The sequence below is a fragment of the Adiantum capillus-veneris genome, chromosome 19 (genome assembly GCF_014529385.1).
Source record: "Adiantum capillus-veneris isolate H3 chromosome 19, ASM1452938v2, whole genome shotgun sequence".
Classification (NCBI taxonomy): domain Eukaryota; kingdom Viridiplantae; phylum Streptophyta; class Polypodiopsida; order Polypodiales; family Pteridaceae; genus Adiantum; species Adiantum capillus-veneris.
In genome coordinates this window covers 48,899,930-48,925,862 of record NC_140949.1, presented here as the reverse complement: position 1 = coordinate 48,925,862, position 25,933 = coordinate 48,899,930, and positions in this window count along the sequence as shown.

The window sequence follows — 25,933 nt, the reverse complement described above, 5'->3', positions numbered from 1 at the left end:
TTGCCAGCATTTGATGACCTTCTTGCAAAACACCGCCCGATAATCGTCAAAAAACACCATGGCACACTCTTCTTTAATGCTAAATATTCTCTAATTTTATAAGAAACCTCATGGCAGAGACCTCTATCTTGTAACAAATCATTTTTGAAATTATGTAATAATGTGTTCACTAACATTCTCTATTGTTGGTGTTGACCATTGATGCTACTATTATGCATTGAGAAGTTTTAAGAAATATCATACTCCCTCTAACAAGCTTGAGATTGAGAAGGCAAGTCCATCGTGTGTGTGTGTGTGTGTGTGTGTGTAGAGAGAGAGAGAGAGAGAGAGAGAGAGAGAGAGAGAGAGAGAGCAAGGACTATGATTAGAGCTCTGAAAAGAGCAGCAAGGTGTCTACAAGCAGCAAGTAGCTTGCATGCTTGCCTGAGAGATGGTATGTCATAGAGAGAGAGAGAGAGAGAGAGAGAGAGAGAGAGAGAGAGAGACTAGAATTGGAGATCCAACAAGAGCAGCAAGGTGTTTGCAAGCAACAAGCAGCTTGCACGCTTGGGAGAGAGAGAGAGAGAGAGAGAGAGAGAGAGAGAGAGAGAGAGAACCCATTAAAGTTGTCATGTGTGTTGTCTTTATCAAAATGAATTATTGAAAAGTGAAAATTGACTATGCAAAGACCTTTCCAAGGTGTGCACAAGTGGTGTCAAAGACACTACTTCCTGTACCACCTGCCGTTGCTTCCATGCCCCCCCCCCCCCCAAGAGAAGATACCGGAGATCAAGGCAGCCAGAGAGAAAGGAAAGATTGCTTTTTACAGAGGAGGGAGAGTAGTGATTCTGGAAAAAAGCATCACATGACGGTGCGAGACCCATGGGGCAAGCCTAAAACTAGCAGCATGGAATTGTAATGGCTCACTAAAGCTAGATGTGGACGCCTTTGAGGATAGCTTCAGAAGAAGAGACATTATTTTCTACTCAGAGACACACCAGACTCTCGTTGGCACTTTACCTTCAGTGTCGGGGTATCGTTAGGTGACTACTTGTAGATGGGAGGTGAGATTAGAGTATAGAGGATGAGGGTCAAGAGGTGTGGCAGTCTTATTCTGGGAGAAGTTGCATTCCTCATTTGTATTGTTCGGAGAGATGAGCATGCCAAATGTATGTGGGTCAAGGTGAGAGTGGAGACTGGGAGGCCACTTTACATCTCAATATGCTATTTTTCACCAAGCACATCTCACTATGCATCCCCCAAGGGACAGTCACCTTATATGATTTTGTATGAAGATATATGGGAGTTCTCTAGAGTCTTACCAAATGGCGAGCAAATATTTTCGAGCAAGAAAAAATCTAAGAATTTTTTTGGAAGACACAAAGCCATGAAAGGAACATGTTGGGGGGGGGGAGAGAGAGAGAGAGAGAGAGAGAGAGAGAGAGTAGTTTAAGAGACCACATATTGACAATAAAGACATTAAGAAAGAGGGAAGGAGAGAGGGAAATGAATGATTTCTATTTCATAGACATATGTTATCACTTCATTCATTAAGTCCACAGTGAAGTCATATGACGTACACACCTATCCTTGCTCAAAAGACAAAACAATATGTAGATATTCAAGTCCACAATAAAGGCATATCACGTACACATATGTCCTCGCTAAAGAACAAAACATATGTGGATATCCATAATCACTATGTATTAAACATAGTGAATCTATTGCTTCACTTTCTTTAAGAAACAAAGGAAAAAAAAGTTCGCACTCATTCTCAACGAAAATGCTTCATTGATCTTGTAAAATACACTCAAGGGACATAATATTTTTCATGGAAACTGAACATATTTTCATTGGATTTTCATCCCGAATTTTTGTCTCTATTGCAACCTTGTCTCAAACAACATAGGATACAATGTAAAGAAAACCTCCTTATGGTGCTAAAATCATTAAACTAATGAATAAAACCCTACTCCAATTGTTATGAGTTGCATTTCTTCCTCTTGCTTGTCAATGTACCTATTAAAATATCAATTGCAAAGCACATATTTGATGACTGCTTTCAACCATGCCTTGCGATCATGAGCAGGTCTGCTTCTATCTCTTCTTGCCCCTCCAGTACACAAAGGAGTTGCAAATAGAAAACATTCGATATCCATTTAGTTTTGAGTGCTTTGTGGGTGTGTATAGACTTTGATGAAACGGTAATACTCATCATATCCCTAGAAAATGGCATGCTGAGAATCAATGATAATTGAAGTACTAACTAGATTTTGGTGATTAGCTATCCCGCTCAAAATACAAGTTCTAGTGGGATGAAGGAAACTACAATTTGCAACTTTAGGAACACTGTTAATAAAGGCTTTTTCTTCAACTTTATGTATATTATGTGTGAGATTTTTCCTCCCATTGGACATTTAGCTTCCTCAACATCGTTGAGATTCTTTCACTACTAAAACAACGCTTTCATCTTATAGCTCTTCAAACATGCAAGAGCAATTGAAGTCTCTGGGATTATATTTTATAAATAAATTTCACTAAATTATTAAATCATCTATATGATTCTCCTCTTAGATCAATGATAATTATTAAATAGTTCTATGCTTTTTGATCATTTTGTAGCGCAATTGACTTCTGCAGATAAGAGGATGGCTTTTGACTCAAACTATCTATAGCCATCCATGTCGACGTGGATGGCTAGAGTAGCAGGCTTTCCAAACTTGGACATAGTGGTCACTGAGAGAAGGGATCAAAATGGAATTTAAAATCAACTATGCTCCTTCGCCCCTTTAAAAAGTCTCCATGAAGTGCAAAGGCAAACCTCCCTTGCCTACCTAGGGCCACAAAAGAAGATAAAAAATGATAATGATTCTCTCTCTCTCTCTCTCTCTACTCCACTAATGGTATTCCTAATGGCTTCAAAAAATTTATATTCACTACTTATGTAGTGCAAGGACACTAAGAAGGGAAAAATTAGGAAAAGAAAAACACAAATGTACATTGTGCACTTGACCATCTCTTTTATGCGGACACAAAAAGTCTTTTGACTTTCAATTTTCATGGGTCTTTTAATTTCTTAATCTCACCCTTCACTTATGCTCTTAAGATGTTTTGATCGTTTTTTCGTTTTTTCGAGATCGGGGAGACCTAATGGTTTCAAAAAAAAAAAAAGATGCTCCTAATTCAAAAATTCCACTAAAAAACAAGAAAAACGATGCGTTAATCTATAACACATAGCGGTAGGCAATGGCGAAGCACATAGATTTGTAACAATATTACTTAAGAAAGATGAATACAACATTGCGCACGCGCGCGCGAGAGAGAGAGAGAGAGAGAGAGAGAGAGAGAGAGAGAGAGAGACTGACTAAAGAGAACGTAGAAGAAAACGCTAAAGAAAAAATGAAAGAGCAAAGAAACACCTATTTCTATGGACACAAAAGATCTTTTGACTTTCCATCTTCATTTGTGTTTTGACTTTCCACCTTCATCTGTCCTTTCATTTGCTAAACTCACCCTTCACTTATTGGCTTAATATGTTTTGAAAAAAATTATTTTTCTACGATAGGAATTGTCTGTACGTTTCAATACCTCGTTGTTAGCATACTACTAAAAAGTTTAATAGTTATGATAATGGAAACCCTGGCTTCGATCTCCTCTATGCATGGGCAGACAACCCTACCTTGTTGCCTGGTCCACTAAAGATCAACTATTATGCTGTTTTTAATCGCTCCACTATTGTGTGGGCTAATAGATCAACCTTAGCATGGACAGACACACCTCGAGTGCCTGCCTTGATGCCGGCCCCACCTCTTGAACAAACGTCACAACACATGGTCCCTAGGGCCCAAAATGTTGTTCAAACAACACCCTTACCACCTCCAGTGCTAGGACCGCAACCACCACATCTGAGAATCACTTCTGTGAATCAAGTGGGTTGTGAGTCACCTATTGCTTGTTTGGAAGGCTGTGAGGAAGATATAGACCCTAGTATTGCCTACGGGATGGATGCGCTTGAAGAAAGTCTAGAATACTACATGGAGGACTATTGGGGACAAGTCAAAACTGTCTATCAAGTAGCTGCTCTTGCTACAAGAGGCCAAAATATCAATTACACTACTAAGAGACCACCTCTTCAATGTTATGAGTGTGGAGGTCCACATTGTGTGGCCGAGTGTCCTATTAGGCTACAAAAGAACGACACACTAATGCAAACCAATCAAACGAACACGTCTACAATGCCGATACTCATGTGTTATTGATGTGGCATAGATCATTTGATTACCCAATGTCCAAATAATCCAAATGCACCAAAAATCATGCCATTATACTTGATTGAGGTTACCGAGGAGCCATCATAAAGTACACCTGTGGTACCGGTAAAGGTACTCACACGATCGATGCTCCAAAAACAAAATTATATTCTTGAGGAAAGAGACACGGCATCAATTTCCCAATCTCAAAAAAAGAAGAAAACACAAAGGAAGAGATTACAAAAAGCTGCAGCAAAGTCAAACCCCAGTTCAAAGGGACTGGTGACGACCCCGTATATATGAAAAACACTGAAGAGGATTCTGATTCAGGAGAAACCATGGAGACCAAAACGGCCACTAAGATAGAAACCAACAAGGAAGATATTCATGAGCCACAATGGCCAGGATCCCAGAAGAAGATAGGAACTCATCCAAACCCTACAGAGGAGATCGAGCGAGTCAAGCAATCAAGGAGTTTGGTAGAAGATACCCAAAGGGATCTAGAACCAGCACCTAGGCAGATCCAGATTACAGACACAGTGTTCCCTACACAACAAAAACCTCACCAAGTCCATAGACCCTTAACCATACCTAGTGTCATCCAAGAAGAAAGTGACTTAAAGTCATGGGAAAGAGGGCATACTCACTTCTTGATGGAAAGAATGTTTACAGAGGGACTACCTGATCCTATAGAAGAAATGGAGATCCCATCTTCCCCACGTCAAAGGATTGAAGCCCTAAAGGTGTCGTTAAACATTGCCAAATTGATGGATTTCATGTCTTCAGAAGTTAGAACCACCATCATGTCCAAACTAAATAAAGACCCTGAGCTAGTCTCAGCTCTTCGAGCCTTCCTCAATGGAGAACTGAAGTTTGGGCTACCACAATTTGCACAAATGGATGGAGCTGGGGAGATGCCAATAGAGGAGGAACACTTAGATCCACAACCCAACCTAGATGAGAACCTTGTGGTAGAAATACTTGTTAACAAGTTGGGACAATACTTTGAGGGTGATGAATCCCATGCAACCATACCAATCACTACTAAGGGATTAACTGTGAAGAGAATCCTTGATGGTGGCGGTGGGGTTAGCATTGTGACTAAAAATTTCTAGGGAGCTATGGGAAGACCTCACCTTGCGGTCACAACCATAGTAGTGAAGATGGCCAATGGGTCTATTGTTAAACCTATTGGGATGCTAGAAGATCTCAAGATCAAGGTCTTTGGACATAAAATAAGAATTACCTTCATTGTTATGGATTTCTCCAAGCACATTATGGCATCAGAGATGATCCTATGACATCCTTTCATGAGGGAAGAAAAAATGGTGTATGACTGGTCTAAAAACCATGTCTACTTTCAGTTCCAAGATTCTGTCATTCGAGTGGATCTTGTAACTGGTTGAGCACATCCCCTAGGAAACAAGTTTAAATTGATCATGGTCTGACACCACAGTTCACTCAACCCCATTCTCGGGGGTTCACCGTTTAGTACCCCCCTATATAACGTGCGTTTGCAGGGTATTAAAAAAACCCCTCTTTTAACATGTCTGAATGAATAAAATGACCCCTTATTTTAGGATTTTTTTTCCAAAATTGAATATAAAAACCCCTTATTTTAATGTATCTCTGTTAAATTGCCTAAATTTTTTGATTTTTAAAACCCCTCCTTTCGAACTCACGTTATACATTAACGTGATTAAATAGTGCACCCCCCGAGACCCCATTGCAGTATTGTTACACGTGTAAAGTGGACAATGATGTTAGGGAAGATTCTCCTTATATGGATGTACTACCTGGGATGACTGAGTTGGACAATGTGAATTGGGTCCACCTAGTAGCAACCATAGGCACTTGGGGCAATAGGGGGACGATAGGGGGATGAAATGCCACCACTGTGCCCTTAAATATGCTAGAAGTAATGCATATAGCTTCTAATGACCTACAAGATGAAGGTTTGACTGACATTGGAACCAGTAGCGTCTCACAAGACTATATCCCACACGATTTGGGGTCAAAATCATCAATTGAAATTGACTCTGAGAACGAAGCGTCTGACTCAAATCTTAGTGCAAATGTGGGGACAAACCATTCAGGGCCCAGTGGTACCCTAGATGACAATCTATCCAAGGGAGCAGAAGAAACAAGTAGCAATTCCTCTAGTGACTCTTCACTAGAGATCGGCCGTAATAAAAAATTAGACAAGAAGAGTAAGAGATATAAGAGGTGACAATATCGAGAAAATGTGCGTGCTAGAATAATTGAAAAGAAATCTACCACAGAATGGCTTAATTATATAGGGGCATGTGATGCTCATTGGAAGTTGGTAGATAACTGGGGTGAATACCTTCAAAGCGTTATGTGGTGTAGTCCACAACCCATTGCCATCACACAACTAGAGGCTACAGAGAAGCCTAAGTTGAGCTGTACCGTAAGGAGACGACAAAATCGAGAGTTAGCTCAACAACAAAAGGAATCGGAAGTGAAGTCACAGTCCACAGAACAACAAGACCCCACAAACTTACACCCTGTACCTGAACGTTTCAAATCCTATATCACAGAGGAACGTAAGGTTGTGTATACAAAAGCTCAAAGAAAACCTATTGATGGGAGCAATGGAGTTTATGACGGTCCAGTGATAGTTAAGGAAATAGAGTTAGCAGACTGAGGAGAAGAGTCCAAACCGGTTTTCATTGCCCAAGATCTGACAGACTGAGGAGTGTGTACTTAAAGAACTTCTAAAGAAATTCAGGGATATATTTGCCTAGACATATCATGATATGAAAGGTGTTCCACCTTCTGTGGTGCAACACACAATCCCTTGGCTAAACCAGTTCAACAACAACTACCTTACCCAATGAATCCTAAATATGCAAAGATCGTTCAAGAAGAGACTGAAAAGCTTGTGAAATGCGGATTCATATACCCTATTGAGCACTCAGAATGGGTGTCTCCAATAGTGATTGTGCCAAAAAAGAATGGGAAACTCGGAGTGTTCGTGGATCTCAAGAAGGTCAATTCCGCCACCACTAGGAGGGACTATTACCCCTTGCCATATTCAGAACATGTGCTTGAAAGAGTTGCAGGGAAGGAAGCTCATAGCTTTTTAGATGGGTGCTCTGGCTACAATCAAATCACAATTGTGCTGGAGGACCAAGCTAAAACAAACTTTATAATCAAATTTGGAGTGTTCGCATTTCGTGTTATGGCTTTTGGCTTAACCAATGCCCCTGCTACCTTTCAAAGATTAATAAAAACTGCTTTTAGAGAATATTTGAGGGAGTTTTGTGAAGCTTTCTTAGATGACCTTTGTGTTTATTCCTCTTGGAAAGAACATCTATCATGCTTAGGAAAAGTGTTTGAGAAGCGCAGACTGTATCGCATCTCCTTAAACCCTTTCAAATGCCAATTTTGGGTTAAACATGGAGTCATTTTAGGGCATATAGTTTCCAAAAATGGGATTTCCACAGATGAGAGCAAAATTAAAACCATTGCTGAATTGCCACCACCTACAAACTATAATAGAGTTCAAAGGTTCATGGGCCATGTTGGTTATTACCGACGGTTTATTTTAAACTTTGTCGAGATAGCTCGTCCTTTGTACAAGCTTCTTATTGAGTTCCACTGGACCGCGGAGTGTGACCATGCTTATGAGTCATTGAAAAAGACCATGACTAGCGCTCCTATTCTTTGAGAGCCCGATTGGAATGTAATTTTCCATGTGCATATTGATGCATCAAACTTTGCTATTGGGCGTGTTCTAGCTCAACCAGGAGAACATAAACCGGACTATGCCATTAGCTTTGCAAGTTGTCAATTGAATGATGCCGAGACAAACTACACCACTAAAGGTTTATGTATGATTTATGTAGTGAAGAAATTTCGCTACTACCTTCTGGCCAACAAGTTTGTTTTCTATGTTGATCATCAAGCCTTTTTGTATCTAGTAAATAAATCTTGTTCCACGAGAAGCATTACATGATGGTTGTTAATTCTCCTTGAGTTTGATTTTACCGTTGTGGTGAGACCTGGTAAAAGACATGTCATGGTGGTTCATTTGTCTCGCATACCCAATGGTGAAGCCGCTATTGGAGTCGATGATGAGTTGCCTGATACTTCTTTATTCCTAGTCGAAACCATACTTGAATGGAATGATAAGATTGTGAACTTTCTAGTTAATGGTTTTCCACCCAAAGAACTTCGTAAGGACATAGCTTGAAAACTTTTAAAAGAATGTGAACCTTACTCTCTCATTGCAGGAACTCTCTATAGGCTAGGGAAGGATGATATTCTTAGACGTTGTACCCGTGAGGATGAGTATTTATACATACTACAAGAAGCCCACATGGGTATAGCCGGAGGACATTTCTCAGGGTAACTAACAGCTAGAAAGGTGTTGTAATCAGGCTATTGGTGGCCTACCTTATTCAAGGATGCATCACTTTTTGCAAAAGGATGTGATGAATGCCAACGTTACAAGATCACACAATGAAAGGATAGGATGCCCTTACATCCTGTTAAAGTGACTCAACCATTTGATAAATGGGATTTGGACTTTGTAGGCCCAATTAGTCCTGCAGCTCGTAGCACTTAATCTTGATATATTATTGTTGCCACTGACTATGTGACAAATCGGGCGGAAGCCAGGGTGACATGTAAGGCTAATGCAAGGTCAACTGCCAAGTTTCTCTTTGAGAACATTATTACAAGATTTGGTTGTCCCTTAAGATTGTGAGCGAAAATGGTACTCATTTATAAATGGAGTAATAAAAGAACTCACTACCAACTTTATGATAGCTCACCATAAGTCCACACCTTATTATCCACAAGCAAATGGCCAAGCTGAGAGCACCAACAAGACCTTAATCTCTATCTTGACCAAAATGGTGGAAGCTCATCGCACAGATTGGGATTTAAAGGTGACTTCAACTTTATGGGCTTATCATACTGCGTACAAAGTTGCCATTAACTGCACACCATTTAAGATGGTGTATGGCCAAGAAGCGGTTATGCCATGGGAGTTTGTTGTTCCTAGTCTTCAAGTAGCTTCTCAAGAAGGTTGGGATGGTAACCCCTTAGTTGAGCGATTATATATCCTTGAAAGGCTAGATGAAGAGAGGCAATTAGCTGTGCAAAATGCACTTGTGGAGAAAGATAGGAGGAAGAAATGGTTTGACCGTCATCTAAAGAACAAAGATATCAATGTTGGTGATAAAGTCCTTATGTATGGAGTGTGTAACGAAAAGAAAAAGTTAAAATATGCGGGAAAAGGACCATATAGAGTATGTGAGATCACCCCACAAGGAACCATTTGTGTGGAGACTCTTAATGGAGTTGAAACCATTGGATTCCTCAATGGGAGCAAATCTAAAAGATACTATGATCCTTTAAGCCAAGAGGAGCTACATGCCATCCATAAAAAAAAGGCAGCCAAGGCACAAACAGAATTGAAGAAGATACAAGCTCAAGCTGAGGCTAAGGAGCGACAACAACGCATAAGACGCCAACGAGAGGCTAACCTTGGAGTTACACATGCATTCCAAGTTGAAACTGACGAGGATTGGTTGGAATCTGACACACCTCTACGATACCATATTGAGCTAAACAACGCCTATGAAAAAGTGCTATATAACGCCTTATTGGACACGGGTGCTAAATATAATCTACTATCATATGGGGTGTGGTGTCAGTTAGGGAAGCCACCTCTATTTGAAAGTATTATCCAAGTCAAGGGTGTCAACAAGAAAAAAACTACGATTTTTGGAATCTGGCACACTTCTGTCAGTTATGACAATGGGGTTGTAGCTCAAGACTTTTTGGTCATGCCTGTTGGGAACTATGGAGGGTAATATAATCCTAGGATGCATGTGGATGATAGCCACCAAATGCACTATTGATTGGGGAACAGGGGGTGTCACAACGCAGAAACCAACTCTTAGCCTTGCCACTCAAGCCATAGTCCCTGAGATATTGCCTCTTAAGGAAATAAAACCCAAAACATTGCATGTCCAAGAGGTTGAACCATATGTCCCCATAGCCCATCCCCATAGCCCAACTCTCTAGATCTTCAACTGATGTAGTTGAAATAAAGCTTGAGACAGACAAGACCCATCCCCATATAAAAAAGAAAACATACAAGTGGGTCCCTAAAGCTTCTTTAGAGACCATAGCTAGTGCTAAAAGACAGGAGCCTGGTAAGAGACGTCACACTTGCCCCAAGAAATGTAAAGAAACGTTGCGTTGGATTCCTAAAAAACTATTGGAAGTCCAAGGCTACTATGAAGAAAATGATCAAATCTGGGTGCCAAAACGTAAATTGTGCTCTTACTTGTCACCTGGCCCATGTGGGCCCAATCCTATGGCTCCAAAACAAATTGAAGATCGCGGAAAGGAAAAAATCACGAAATGCTACACTCCTGCTGCAGAGCTGGTTTGGGTACCGAAGAAAGAACGATTTGTTCCACCTAGCTCAGGAACAGGGAAGTCAAATGAAGCTTCTTGCTCTTCATGTAGTTCCTATATGAAAATAGAAGCTTTGACACAACCTCCACCTACCAGTGTACATATCCATACAAACAAGGAAGAGTTTGCACCTCCCATTGTAAGTTCACCACTTACAACAACGTTGCAAATAAAATCATGGGAGAGTACCTTACCACCCTTACAACTAGATGAAATGCATAGGGTTATTGAAAACTATTGGTTAAAGCCTTCACCCATAACAACTTGGAACAATTGGTTTCAAAAGGTGACGAGATCATTCCAAAAGGTATGATCTACCCAAGGAAGGGGGGAGTGTTTGCTGACATCCATCATTCACTTGCTTCCCTCTCAACCTTCCTCCCTGACCTCTCAATCTCCAATCCTAGGTAATGTATATATAAAGCCTTATACTCACAAAAACAAGATAAAAAACTAAAAGAGCAAGAGCCACCAAAAAATAATGTGGAAACTTACAAGTTCTATACATAACACAAAATCATAAAAACACATTATGCACAAGAACACGACCCTCGTAATATTTGCATTCTAACCATCATCTATCTATGTGTATAGATTTGGCTAGTATGCTAGAGTCATCCACTCCTACCTTGGGTGAGAGGTACCCCTCGTTACTTTTCACAAGTGTTTCACATGGTCTTTCCTGTGCTTGCCTGTGAATGGGATTTGGTAGGTACGCTAGCATGTGAGAGGAATTTCAAGGAGTTAGAATGGCTAATACGTCTCTTGACAACGACTGATCCATACATAGTAGAGAGTGTCTCTCCCATTGTAGAAGCCTATCCTTTTTACCAAGATGACTATAAGCGTTTAGTGACCTTCTTAGTAAACATTGTTGCCTCTAATGATGAAGAATATTTACATGATTACATGGATGACACATATGGTCTCACGGAGGATGACTTTGTTTTTCTCGACGACGAGGATAGGGGTTTAGCCTTAGGGATCCCCCCCAATATCTACAATATCCTATTCCCTTGACTCTCTAGGGGGACTGCAAATAATTAGGTTAGGCAATCTACACGCCGATATGTAAGCCAATCTACAAAAAAGCAATGTGAATAGTTAAACATATCGTCTTGCAATGAAACGACACACTGAAAGTGCAAAGTATATTGTGCATGTCATACAGAGGTGGCATACAAAATTATGGTGGAGAGTTGGAACTGTGGCTCTCCAAAAAATTATAAGAAACGAAAGACGTGCCCTGCTCCGTAGCGTTTATGTGATGCACCAAGAAAACACATGCGCATGGAAAATTGGATGCAAGTAACGGACCTTGCAATGTTGTCGAGCTAGAGTCGTGCTTGTGTAATTGGAATGTGCACTGTTGTGTATATATGTCCTCCCTACCATACACAAAACATACAGATGTAACTTCATGTTCTATGTCCTATGATCAATATTACTTTCTCTCTCTCTTTGTATCTCTCTCTCTCTCTATCTCTCTCTCTCTCTCTCTCTCTCTCTCTCTCTCTCTCTTTCCCTCTCTCTCTGAGTTGTAAGCTGCTTTGGTCAGCAATTATGTCTTCTTGCCTCCTTGCTGACTAACCTGCACTATGTATGGATACCAAATTGATGCCTGCATTTGAAACCATCTGAATTCGATCCGATAGCTGCTGCGTACATGGACTTTTGCTCATAGGATCCGCCACCATTATTCCCTGCTTCGTATGCATATGTTGAAGAGAAACACTGCAGTATACTATTGTTGCTAATCCCAACTCTGACCGCATTGGCTGCTGCCTGCACGCGGTTTAGAAAGAGAATCTCTTTACAGGCCACAGTATTGGCCATATTGTGTATTAAATTTTCTGCTATCCCACCCAGATGTTGAATTGTAGCAGTAGTTCACTGCTAGAGGCTAATAGGTGCTGACATATTGGTATACCTATCTCGAGAAATGCTATTACTCCGCAGTCCTTGTTCTTCGGCTTCTGCAGCATCAAAGCTCTTTATGTGGAAAAAAGAATTAGCTTTTGCTTCTGCTCTTTGACTATTTTTTTGATCTTGGTTGGCAGCATAGGCACCTGCATGATTGACTACTTGACTTCAGCTGTAATTCTATTGCATCTCCTTGGAGCTACACATTAACCAACTCCCACGGACACCATATTCTACGTTGAATTGGTCATGAGAGATGTTTTTGTTTGTTTGCAGATTGTTCTGAATTGCTTGCCTCATCAAATTTTCAGATAGGCTATCAATAGAGTTGGATGAGGAGTGCGACTGAGGTCAACACCTCAGCAGATGTGACTTGCACTAGTGGAAATATTCCCCAATGCCTTTCCCTCGACATTGAGTTGTCTGCCACTAATCTCGTCACACTCTCTGCTAAACGCGACACTCTTTGCTAAAAGTGCAAGCAGCTAGCACTGAGGCCACTGGCTTAATTACTTGAGGATAACCATCATAAGCTTTGGTATGATCGATCCTGCTAAGCTTTTTTGCCCTCATGGCCACTTCGATGTTTATTCTTTCCATTTCTTCTACCTCTTTCGTCTGCATCGCCAACACCCTGATATATATCATCAGCAGAAAAATGTGTTGAACGGGCCTGCGAAGGCAATGAGTTTTGGTGGTTCGACTCCAGATTAGACCAACCGATCATGGATTGCAATCTGATTATCTTCTGCTTCAATAGTAATAGAATAGACCTCTTCCACGAAATATCTGATCTTTGATAATTCTCATAAAGTTAGCAAGTAACCGAAGTACCCTCCAGCTTGATGATCTACAAAATATAACCAGGGTTTGAAAGGTCTCTGGTACTCCTTTTTGGTTTTGCCCGGCTTACTACTGCGCAGGCAAACTTCACGAAAAAGAATTGGTGTGTTACTTGAGAGTTAGGCATGGGCCGGACCTGCTGCATATCTCTTGAAAACTTGCTGAACTGCCTGTGCGAGCTTCTTGTGGGGAACCTGTGAACTGCTGTACTCGTTTCACGGCGGCGTTTTTATTTTAATTGGTCAATAGCAGGGTTTTTGAGCTTTTTGCTAGTGTGGAAAATTGCCAGTGAGAATCTACCACATGGTGGCTTGTGCAATCAGATAGGGGGGAAAGAGCCTTTGGCTCACCAAGTAAATATAATTTCACCTCAAATCTTAAGAACCAGTTCAGACCCCGACGTTGGAGGATTACAGTGTACATTCATTGATGCGGTCAAAGAATCTCAAGCAACAAAAATGGCAAGGAGGGGTAGTATGTATGGATAAGAAAGGATTGGAGGATTTTGTATCAATTGTGAAAGATGACAAGCACAAATATTATGTATGGCCTATAAGGGGTACTTTTAATCCATTTTGATGAACGCACATGATATAGAAAAAGTTTACATAGTGAACACCCCGGGAAATTATGGCACCAAAAAGAGCACCCATTTTTGTAGTTGCTACATTCAATCATCATAATTCCCCCTTTTATGATTGCATGGATAGAGATCATCCATTTTTTGATTTAGAGGAGGACATTGATTATTTTAAAGATGAAGGTGATGTTGTTGTCTTTGAGAATATGAATGCTTGCACAAAACATTGCAACATGATACTCAACAATTTGATATGCTATACATTTCAAGGGAGTTGGAGGAAGTTCACTAGAATGATCATACTTCAATGGATGAGAAAGAGCCAGATCACTATGGAAAGTTAATTTTACACATTTGTATAGCACATGTATGCTAATTGCCAATGGTGTATCTTTGTGGAGTGAAACCAATGGATTTACATGTAGAAAACATAATGGGGATAGTGTAATTGACTATATACTACTCTCCAAAGCCATCATGTATCACATAAAGAGTTTTATGTGTGGCCAATGGACCCTGGAATTAGACAATCGGACCTATGTATTGACCTTGCATGTAAAGAAGCAACTAAGCATGGTAATCTCAACGAAATGGAAGAGAAGTTATCACTCTGTATGGATTTCAAACTACCACCTTGTACATTGAAAAGATTGAGCAAAAGTTATGGATGACAAAGCTTCAATATGACACATCATTAGAAACTAAATAGATTCTTTCAAGAAAGTTATTTGTTCTTGTGCCGAAGAATGGTTTTCCATAAAGCATGTCCAAGGTATCAAATGATGCTCAAAAGTTCTTGATAAAGCTTAATGCAACTATGGACAAAGACAACTATCAAGTTCATTTGCATACATACAAGGCATTGATTCAAAAGAAGAGAAGAAGATGGGTGTTGGGAGTACCATCATAGCATAACTCCAATGACCAACAATAATTGTCAATCCGGAGGGATGAGCTACCCGGCTAGGGCATGGAAACACTCATCAATTAGTGAGCTAATCATGGCAACACGAATGGAAACTCTATGAGGTGAGCTTCTTGGCCTATGCAAAAGCTAAGACACAATGTCTGACAATCTCCATATCCACTTCTCTTAACCTCAAATCAACCCAATCACACACACTAATGATTGCAAATATGCACACATCACTAATCCCATCAAGCATCACACTAATCACTAGCGCACACACATAGATCTATTGAGCATCCATACTTCAATGAAATATACATGCACACACAAAGAATAGAGGGCAATCACACAAGATTAGAGCAAGATTAACCACTAATTAGTCATGATCAGCTAATCAAAGCATCATTAACAATCATAAGAAGTATGAGAGAGGCATAGTGAAAGAGAGTTAAGCATTGATTAGTGTTAATCAAGTCACATGAGTAAGGAGAAGCTCAAGGACTCCATAGCCATACACCTCATAAGCTCTCACCAAAGACTGGTCTCAACAAATGAGGCTCAGAATCCTAATTCCATACATACAACCTTATATACCTAGGATAAAAATATGCAATTTCCGAGAGCGCAAGGCCTTTAGGGCTCCACAAATTATTGAATCTGCAACCTAGGCACACTTACTGACCTATTCTTTATAGCTTGGAACCCCCATTGAGCCTGTAACACGTTACAAATATTACAATGGGAATAAATTGGGAATTTACAATACATGGCCATTTTGAAAAATATAAAAAATGTGTAACTCCCATCTTCAATGCTTCTTTGTATTCATCTTTATGTGAATTCATAAGGCTTTGAGCTTTAACATCTTTTCTTAACTGATGTCAAATCAGTTAAAATTCCCCCGTTTCAATTTTAGTGCCCATACTCTAGCACTGTTGAAAAGTGTTCGTTGAGGCTATGGAAGGTTTTTGATTGGTTGTCGATGGACTTTCTTCATTTGTCATTGAATTTGTTGATGAGGTTCATTTCAATGTAGCATCTTTATTGGTCCGAATTTATCTCTTATGTAAGAGATGGTGTCGCATTTGTCCATTGTAGCAGCATAATGGTGAGGCTTCTGTGTATTTCTTAAGAGTATGTACAAGGAAGTAGAATGTGGCATTGGATAAGGTGGTCTTTGAGTATTCTATTCCAAAGTATTTTCTCTCAAGATTTCAAAATTCTAGAGGGTTGGAGTTCCAAGATGTTTTGGTTTGGCATGAAGATTTTTTCATCATCTTGAATTAGCTTACAGGGAATACGTCATGAACTTTAAAATGAGTTGGAAACTACAACTTGTAAGCTTGAGTACCTTTACACTGGATGAATTCATAAGGACCATAGTAACGTGACAGTAACACACACTAAGCTTTTTGTGCCTCTCAGGTGATATGCTAATTCCGAATATGAAGAAGCACTTTGTGTCCTTCCTTGAGTCTAATTTTGAAACTCTTATTATCATTATATTTCTTATAATGATCTTGAGTTTCTTGAATATCCCTTTGGATGGCCTTATGATACATAAGCAACATATGCCTCTCATGAAAAGATCTCTCGTGAGATCTCTACATAAGAGCACTACATAAAAGTATTTACCCAACCATAGGAGTCCCTTTACATAGACCGGCCGATTGTTCATGGATATTGATCAAGTGTGTCCAAGACTAGGGTGTGCAAGGCTACACATTCCTATGGCTATTTAGCCCTTCTTATATCCCATGTGGACTCCATCCCCAAGCTCCACATACATGATGTGTTATATTCACCTATCTGTGCATGCCATGCATTGCTACAATTGGGAGCATAGAGGGCTTGCAAAAATACATGGATAGCATGCTACAATCAATAAAATCAATTGAATTAGATACTTGGAAAATCCCACAAGCACATAATCAAAACTATACCCAATTTGAGAGAGATAAAGAGCAAGGCAGCATGTGCAGATGCCCCTCCGAGAGCGGAGTGCTACATCGGCATGGTGAGAGAGGAGAGACAAGAAGAGAGAAGAGGGTTCAATATCCCCCCTAGCAAGAGTGAGCATTTTACTCTTGCACATATTTATTTATAGATTTCTTGAATGCTCAAAATGATTACAGACTGTCCGTCCAGACGTACAATGGCTATAGCTCATAAAAAACACTTTAATAATATAATATACATATATGTTCTACCTTTCGCATAGTATGTAGTTCTCTTGTGCTTTTGCCACCTATCAACTGCAATAAATAAATAATTATCAATTTCCATTACATACTTCTTTATTAGAAAGCAATTGTCCTCACTTGCTAAGTTAAGAATCTCCAAATCATACTTCAAAAATAATGGTTAAAAAATGTGTCAAAATATCATGGAACTGAATAAAAAATAAAAAACGTAAACAACATTTGCTAATGCCTATTGGAATCCACATACTGCATACTCTAGTGTCCCATACCATGAGAATACATTGTATATGTCATATCCAAATGTATTAGGATATCATTGATCACACTGATTGTTCAATAATCAATTTTAAAAATTTTCAAGTCCAATTCCATTCACAGTGTGGAAAAAAATTCATCATAAACCAAATGGGCCATCTACAATTCTAAATCCAAGTTAATTTCATTATATACCCAAGAAACAAAATCACACTAGGAGCAATGATGGCCAACCATTGCAGCATGATTTTAAAATCAGTGTTGCCTAAATTGGTAAATCGACACCAATGAGACTTGCTACCTAAATTGACCAATTTGCACTTGTGCTACCTAAACTATCAAATCTACTCTTAGTATTGTTTGAACTATTGAAGCTGATTTTATTAATGTGCTATCTAAATCAACAATTTTGCACTCATGTTGCCTAAATTGATGGATTGGCACTTGTTAATTGGTGTTGCCTAAATTTTTGGATCTACAATAGGATGAGCATATACACATTGTTTAAATTGATAAATCCATTTTCATGTGATCAATAGACTAGGCAATACATAAAAGAGAAGAAAATTGTTTACTACATGTTTGACAGCATATTGGAGTATAGGTGAGTAGCAAAGTACTTTCAAACTGTTGTTTATTAACCCAAGGCACCTTAGGTCATGTGAGTAGCTACATAGCTTAATGTTAAATGACCGCAATAATAATTCTAATCAATGCAAGCATAGCCGTAACATTAGAAATGGTTGATTTGATAGCTCATAAGATAATGCAAGTTAGAAAAAGAGAGTTCTTCAAAAAAATGAAAATCAATCTAGCATTTATCAAGTGAGTGTATTATAAGAAGATGTTGTAAGAGGTGGTGTATGATTTGGAGATCTTAAGGTAAGATAAACACTAGGATGCTGCATTATATATGGCATTTGGGCCTATAGATAAAGAGATGTCATTCATTAAAGAAAATAAAAATGAAGCGTTAATGTATAGTAAAATGTACCTCTGATTGGTTCTTTATGAATGCTTTGTTCTTGAAATATAGAAGAAACTAGAGTGAGGAGAGGACTTACCTGACCGGTTCTCTCCAAGTGTGATTAGTCTTGGTGTTATGCATGCGATAAGAAAAAATAAAGGTGGGTAGGTCACATCATGATCCACATAGCCCCTTGTGAATAATTAAATGCTAAACAAGTTATCAAAAATGAAGGACAACAACAAAATCATTTGGTTAATGTCATTTGAGATAGTCACTTGGATTACCTTAAAAAAAAATAAAGATTAAACAAAGTTTGAGCTGTCAACAACATGTCCTAATAAAAAGTATTAACCAACTTCAAATATAATGCAAACAAGAATATAAATTGAGGGAAGGATACGAAAATATCATGTTTCATAGTTTTTCGAAGGATATGCATACAAGTTTTGGAAAAGGATAGTAAAAATCTTGCCATAATAAATCACAATCCATAAGTAAAATGACAATGTAAAAGGATCGATAAGATCCTACAAGAATAACTACAAAGGTGTCTAAGATAATTTCTATATTATTTACCGTTCTTGGTAGACATTAATTGTGGCTACTTTTGAAGTCTCTGCCAAGTCTTCTATGCCTTTACCGGATTGGTAATATTGTTGTAGATTTTAAAGCTTAAATGATAATACCTAGTTTTAGTTTCTAGAGATTGCAATGCTTACACATCTATTTGAAAACCACAAAAAGAGAGCAACAAAGAGAAAGCAAAACAATTGACATACATATCTACCAAAGGATTGGAAGCACAAGAGTCCCCCATAGCTATCAATGGCTAGGGTGGGGCATCAAAGTCATATGGCAGAAGCTTAGTAGCCAAATACTCTTTTTTTTTCAATCAATGAATACTTAACCAATAACTATCAAGTTGCAGCTAGCAATAATTGTGAGACAAAGGAAGTAGGAGGAGCTTCTTATCATAAAAGAAATTGATTATGTATTTATTTATTTTTGTCATGACACAGATATAAATGCCCCCATAGCAAAGAGAGCCTCAACAATACTTCACTTATTTATGTGTGTGTGTGTGTGTGTGTGTGTGTGTGTGTGTGTATATTTCCAAGTTGAGTTGGTCTAGGTTTGAACAGTACTTTCATCTTTAAAACCTTGTGCATCAGTAACCTTACATCCTACCCAAATGTATAAAGGACATGCTATGCTAGTGTCACCCTCCACTCATTACTTGTCCCTCCTTAGTGCTATTCTCTTTTAGCAAACATTTCTCTCTTTCACCCATCCCGCCATGGCATCGAAACAATAGGTTTTGGAGCTGGTGTGAGAGAGAGCAGCAAATGGAGTGCATGAGGGGTAAAAGAGAGATAGGATAAACTCTCTTCGCATGAATTCTATAAAAAGTTGGAAAAATGCCATAGATGACCTTGTGTGTGAAAGCACTATTGTAGACAACCTTGTGTGTTTTGGTGCCTTTAAAAAAAAAAAAAAAAAAGGCTGCAAACATGAGATAAGATTATGCATGGTGACTGAGGAGGGAGGGAGAGAGAGAGAGAGAGAGAGAGAGAGAGAGAGAGAGAGAGAGAGAGAGAGAGAGAGAGAGAGAGAGAGAGAGAGAGAGAGAGAGAGAGAGAGAGAGAGAGAGAGAAGTGATTCCCCAGGCTAGTAAGCCTGTTTTACTATGTAGCATATCACAAAAACCTATCCGTGTCAACCAAAATCGATTGAGAGAGAGAGAGAGAGAGAGAGAGAGAGAGAGAGAGAGAGAGAGAGAGAGAGAGAGAGAGAGAGAGAGAGAGAGAGAGAGAGAGAGAGAGAGAGAGAGAGAGAGAGTTGACGGCGTTGTGGGTGCAAACATGTTAATATTGATGATTCCTTGTCCTCCAAGGAGTATGTTTCCCCTTCAGAGCCACCAAATTCTCCACAAATGGTGATTTCAAATTAGTGACATAGCCAAGGGGCCCTAGTAGGTCTTGTCTGTTGTTGAATAATGGGAAATGGTTGACACTTGAGGCTTCTTCAATTTCATTGCCTACGGTGGTGGTTGGTCGTAGTCTAATTGACTCCCCTTCCTTTTCCAACATTACCACCTCTATCTGGAAGATTTGTTGAATCTATGGCTCAACTAACATTGTGGTACATGTGGCTCAATGGAAAGTCTCATGAGGATCTGAATGTGCATGTGCACCACTTTTGTAAAATGTATGGAGTGAATCAACCTGGTATGGTGGACTCTATTCTAAAAGAGATAATTTTTGAAACCACATTGGTTGGAAAATATTCAAACTGTCTAGCAAAGTATATGTCGAATGCTTTTTAGGATTATGACATATTGAAAACAATGAAGGTGATACTCCACCTACCTATGAAAGTCATGTTTTCTCAAGAAGACGACGGGCACAACAGTCATCTAAGAAAGAGGAAGCAAGAAACCAATCACCATCTTTGCCTTCTTCCTCTTTTTCTTCATTATCATCATCACCATATTCTGACTCGAAGGAGAGTGATTTTTCATCCAAGATAGAGAAGAGAAGAGATAAATAAAGGAGCTATGCAGTGTGGAAGAGGTCATGTTAGTTGAAGAGATTTAAAAGAGAGATAAGAATATTAGCTTTCTTACCTATGATGGAACTTTTGGAGCAACTAACAAAGTACTGACCTTTATCCAACAATTTGATGTGGCTTTTGGAGATGAGATTTCTCGGAATCTTCAAAGCTCTAAAATGTTTCTGTGAATTTCCAAAAATCAACCTATCAATGGTGGGCAAGTCTACATAGCCAAGGTGAAGCTCCAAAGACTTGGAAAGCTTTGAGGATTGCTATTACAAAGAAATTTCTTCCAAGGATGCCAAAGACAAAGTACTCACGGAATGGAGAAGCTTAAAGATGGCCCCATATGAATCTATCCAAAGTATGTGGACTAAGAAGGGCTCCAAGCAAACGAAAGACAAGGAATCAACTAAGACAAAGGGAGTGCAACGCAAAATTCTCCCAAGGCTAACAACAAAAACAACAAGGGAAAAGCAAAACAAAAGGGCTACAAAGGTAAAAATAACTTTCTTCTCAAGAGGTTGAATGTTATCTTAAAGATAACAAGTGTTTCAAGTGTGGAGAGCAAGTTCATAATTCCTGTGCATGTCCTTAGAGAAGTGAACAAAATGACCCTCCATTAAAGTCACCATGGAAGTGCTAGGTAAAGGCGGTGTGCCTCATCGTGCTTTGCTCGTGTCCGCTGGCTAGTGTTCGGCCGCCCACATTCATCTCCTTATTCTTTATACTTACAAAGAATAAGGATCTCTCACTCATTCTCACATTGTTCTTATACAGTGAGACCTAATATTATCATACCTTTCAAAGCCTTTTGGGGTCCAGTGTGATGCTTGTGGACAATGTCTTGGAGCTGTTTCGCTTCAAGAAAGGTATGCCATAGCATATGAAAGTAGGAGATTGGATGACCAAGAAAGAATCTAGGCATATATGAAAAAGATCTTTTAGCTATCATACATGTCCTACGTGCTTGGAAGAATTATCTTCTAGGCACTCAATTTGTTTTGCACACCGACCATCAAATTCGTCAATACTTTTTTACGCAAACTAAATTGAGTGATAAGCAAATGAGATAGGCAAACACTCTCTCACTGTTTAATTTTCATATTGCTCACATAATTGGTAAGCACAACCAAGTGGTCAATACACTTTCACAAAGGCCAAGAGTGAATATTTCATGAGTAGCTACTCACAATTATCTATCCTCTATGGCAGATGAGTACGCTATGAATCCAGACTTCAAAGATGAAATGTCAGCTAGTGCACTAAGGAAGAAAGAGGAATCATATAATGTGTAAGATGGTTTTATTATATATAGCAATAGGCTATGCGTTACAAATATTTTACATGAAAAGGTTATGTACGAATCTCCTATCCCACCTTATGCGGGACATAGAGGGATTCAAGCTACTCTCAAGAGAGTAGAGATGTACTTTTATTGGCCAACAATGAAAGAAGACATACTGGAGTATGTTGCCAAAAGCATCGTATGTCAAAAGACAAAGCATGATAGAGGGAAGAAGTGTGGCTTGCTTCAGCCATTTCCTATACCTGATATCCCATGGGAAAGTATATCCATGGATTTTATCTTTGGATGACCCAAGTCCATACATGCGAATACGGGAATATGGACAATAGTAGACCAATTTAGCAAGCAAGTGCATTTCATACCGGTCAAAAAGACTATTAAAGCACACCATATGGCAACCCTCTTTATCTCACAGGTCTTTAAGTATCATGACTTACCAACGTTTATAGAATCTGCCGATAGAGATCCAAGAATGACTAACAATTTTTGGAAAGGTCTTTTTGAGAATTGGGTACTAAGTTGAATCTCTCTTTGATAAATCACCCACAAACGGATGGCCAAAGTGAATTAGCAAATTCAACTATCATAGATCTATTTAAAGCCTATGTTATGAAAGTAGATCAAAGAGATAAATGGAAAATGTATTTACCATTAGTAGAATATGCGTACAATAACATTATCCATACTTCTACAGGGAAGGCACGCTTTCAAGTAATTGAAGAAAGACTCAAGCTTACTGATGAATATAGTAGAGATCTTAAAGAATCATTTTGAAAGATCAAAGAAAATATATCCAACAGAAGCAAAAGGTTGCAGTTGATAAGCATGAACCTTGACCTTCAAAGAAAATGATTGGGTACTGCTCAAGTTTCCAAAAGCACACTAAGTCACACTACACGAAAGGGAACACAAGGACGCCCAATGAGTCACCATAAATATTATGCTAAGTTAGAAAAAAGATATTATGTACCATTTAAAATTCTTAAGCCTATCAATGAATGACAAGTTAAGGTTACCAAGTACCTTGTTCATTCATAATTCCTTTCATGTGAGCCTCTTGAAACCTTAAAGGGCGAGCCACCCAAGGAACAAATAATTGAAGAAGCACCTGAGTTTGAGGGTTGAGAACAGGTTTTGTAGCTAGAGAGCATCCTACGAAACAAAGACAAGGTTTTAAGAAGTGGTAAGATTATTCAATGATATCTTGTCAAATTCAAAAATTGTCATTTTGAAGATGCAAGGTGGATGCAAGACATTCAACTAAAGGATAATGTAAACCTCATAAATACTTACAATGACTCATGTCAAAGTTAAGAATCAGGTATGAACAAAGTATATCATATAACAAATTTTGTCTTGTTTTGACTCTAAGAATTTTTTAAATCTTAGATTTCATAAGTTTAAGTGTATGCATACCATGAGTCAAGCTTGTTGCAACTTTGTCTCAAGCATCTAGTAGACCTTGCCAAATCCACTATGAAAGATGATTAGGGCTAAGTAAAGATATGCTTGCGACAGCTAAGCCTTCCAAGAAACAAGTAAAATTAGTCTCTCCACTGTGGAAGAATGTCGACGGGTAAAAAGGGATCCCCTACCCAAAGCAATAGGACTGACCATGACTTTATTTTTCCACCCCAGTGTCGAGGACAACTATGATTTCAAGGGAGAGGTAATATCATGAATGTTAATTTCTAACCTGCTCAAATTATTTTCTAACTTAAATTGGCCACTTAAGTTCAGGGAAAATAAAAAGAGAACAAGTGAAATTGATTAAGTGCTAATGGACCAACCGGTCAAGGCTTGGAACCAAAAGGGGAAAGTCCATAAAAGAGAAAGGGTAATTGCTAATTGATTATCGAAGTCATAGGTATAGGTCAAGAAAGGATAAATGTATCTTGGGTAGCCATGATCAAAGATACATGATAAAAAAAAATGACCAAGAGAAATTATAGGAGTCTAAAAATAGAAAGTGTTTGTGCTAAGCTCAAGTCATTAGAATAAAAATAGAAAGTGTTTGTGCGAAGCTCAAGTCATTAGAATAACTCTTTAGACTCCAAGTATGAAGTCTGAGAAGCCTTAGGGTGAAATTCTAACTTGCCACAAAATATCTAAATTTAGCAAGTTTTGGGAGCAGCTTGGCGGTACCTCCAAAGCATGTGCTAAGGTTTTTCACAGGACATGAAATTTTAAAAGCCCAAAGGGTGATTTTTATTTTTGCTAAAGTTGTTGGTAAGCTGATGGTTTTGATGTGATTTCCTTGCAATTGCTTTGGGTGTGGCATATTCACTTGTGATAGTGCTCTGAGGAGGTTGACTTTCATTCATAACCTTTTAAAGTGTGTGTGTGCATGCCAAATTTGATCTTACCTCCAAAAAATGAGGGTAGTGTCTAAATCCCTTACAAATGGGATCTTCAAAGGTAGGAAGTAAAGAAAACTTCTTCATTTGATTAAGGAAATTTACAAAGTTTAGCAATGATAGTTACTCTTCTTCAAGTCCCAATAGATTTTTGGGTGATGGTATAAGGCTACTAGTGACACCTTTTATTGCATAGCAACACCTTTAACTTGGACAATACTGAGTGTTTTTTTATGGAAATGAGTTCTTGAAGTAGCCTTAAAACATATTTTTAACAAACTAATGAAGAATTGTGTTACTGCAAAATTGTTGGAATAGACGATTGCCATCCCATGGAGCTGGAGCCATTGAACAACGAAACACGTAGCTGAGGGTGTGTGGGAAGTTACCCATGCAAAGATTGGCCATCCATATGATTGAAAAACACCAAAAAACATTGTGCTACAAAAGCACCATTGCCTTTGCACGTTGGCGTTGGTGACATTTTGAAGAGAAGATGCGTTGCTTCAACGAACAAATTTTGTAATTTTGTGTGTGTGTGTGTGTGTGTGTGTGAGAGAGAGAGAGAGAGAGAGAGAGAGAGAGAGAGAGAGAGAGAGAAGGATGTTGATTGAAGATTTGCAACTTTTGATCACTTGCATTCTCTCTTTAGTAGAAGTCACCATTAGAAGCTAGGATGGCACTTGTCTTCACAAATCTCCTTGCTTCACTTTCGCTTCCCACAAGCTTAAGAAAAGTGCCCACTCATGTAGCAATGGGTCATTGAAAGCATCAATTTGAATACCTAAGCTTGAAATATCTTTATTGCATGGAGTCACAAGCTCTTCATCTCTTACAAATATATCAGTTATCCAACATTAATACTATGAATAATAGTATTCCCTCTTACTCTGATACTATGAAGGAAAGTAGAGTGCATCAAACTACTTATTAATCATTTGAGCAACAGAGAAGAGAAAATATCAATATCATTTGCTTTGAACAGTGTGTACAAGAGGCTCCTTATAAAGTGGAAGGAGTTGGTTAGAGTATTGCTAAATCTAAGGAGTTGATCTTGGCATATCTTAGAGGTGGACCAATAAGAGGGGGAAGTAAAGTGGCTACCAATGAGAACAAGTGATAAAATCACAAGGCCTGCCCAGTAGGTGAGTTAATATGCAAAGTGAATCAAAGAAAGAGATCCACTTCTATGTTCTCTCTCTCTCTCTCTCTCTCTCTCTATATATATATATATATATATATATATATATATACACACACACACACACACACACACATTTGCTTACAACAAATTAATATACACACATACACACACACACACACACATTTGCTTACAAC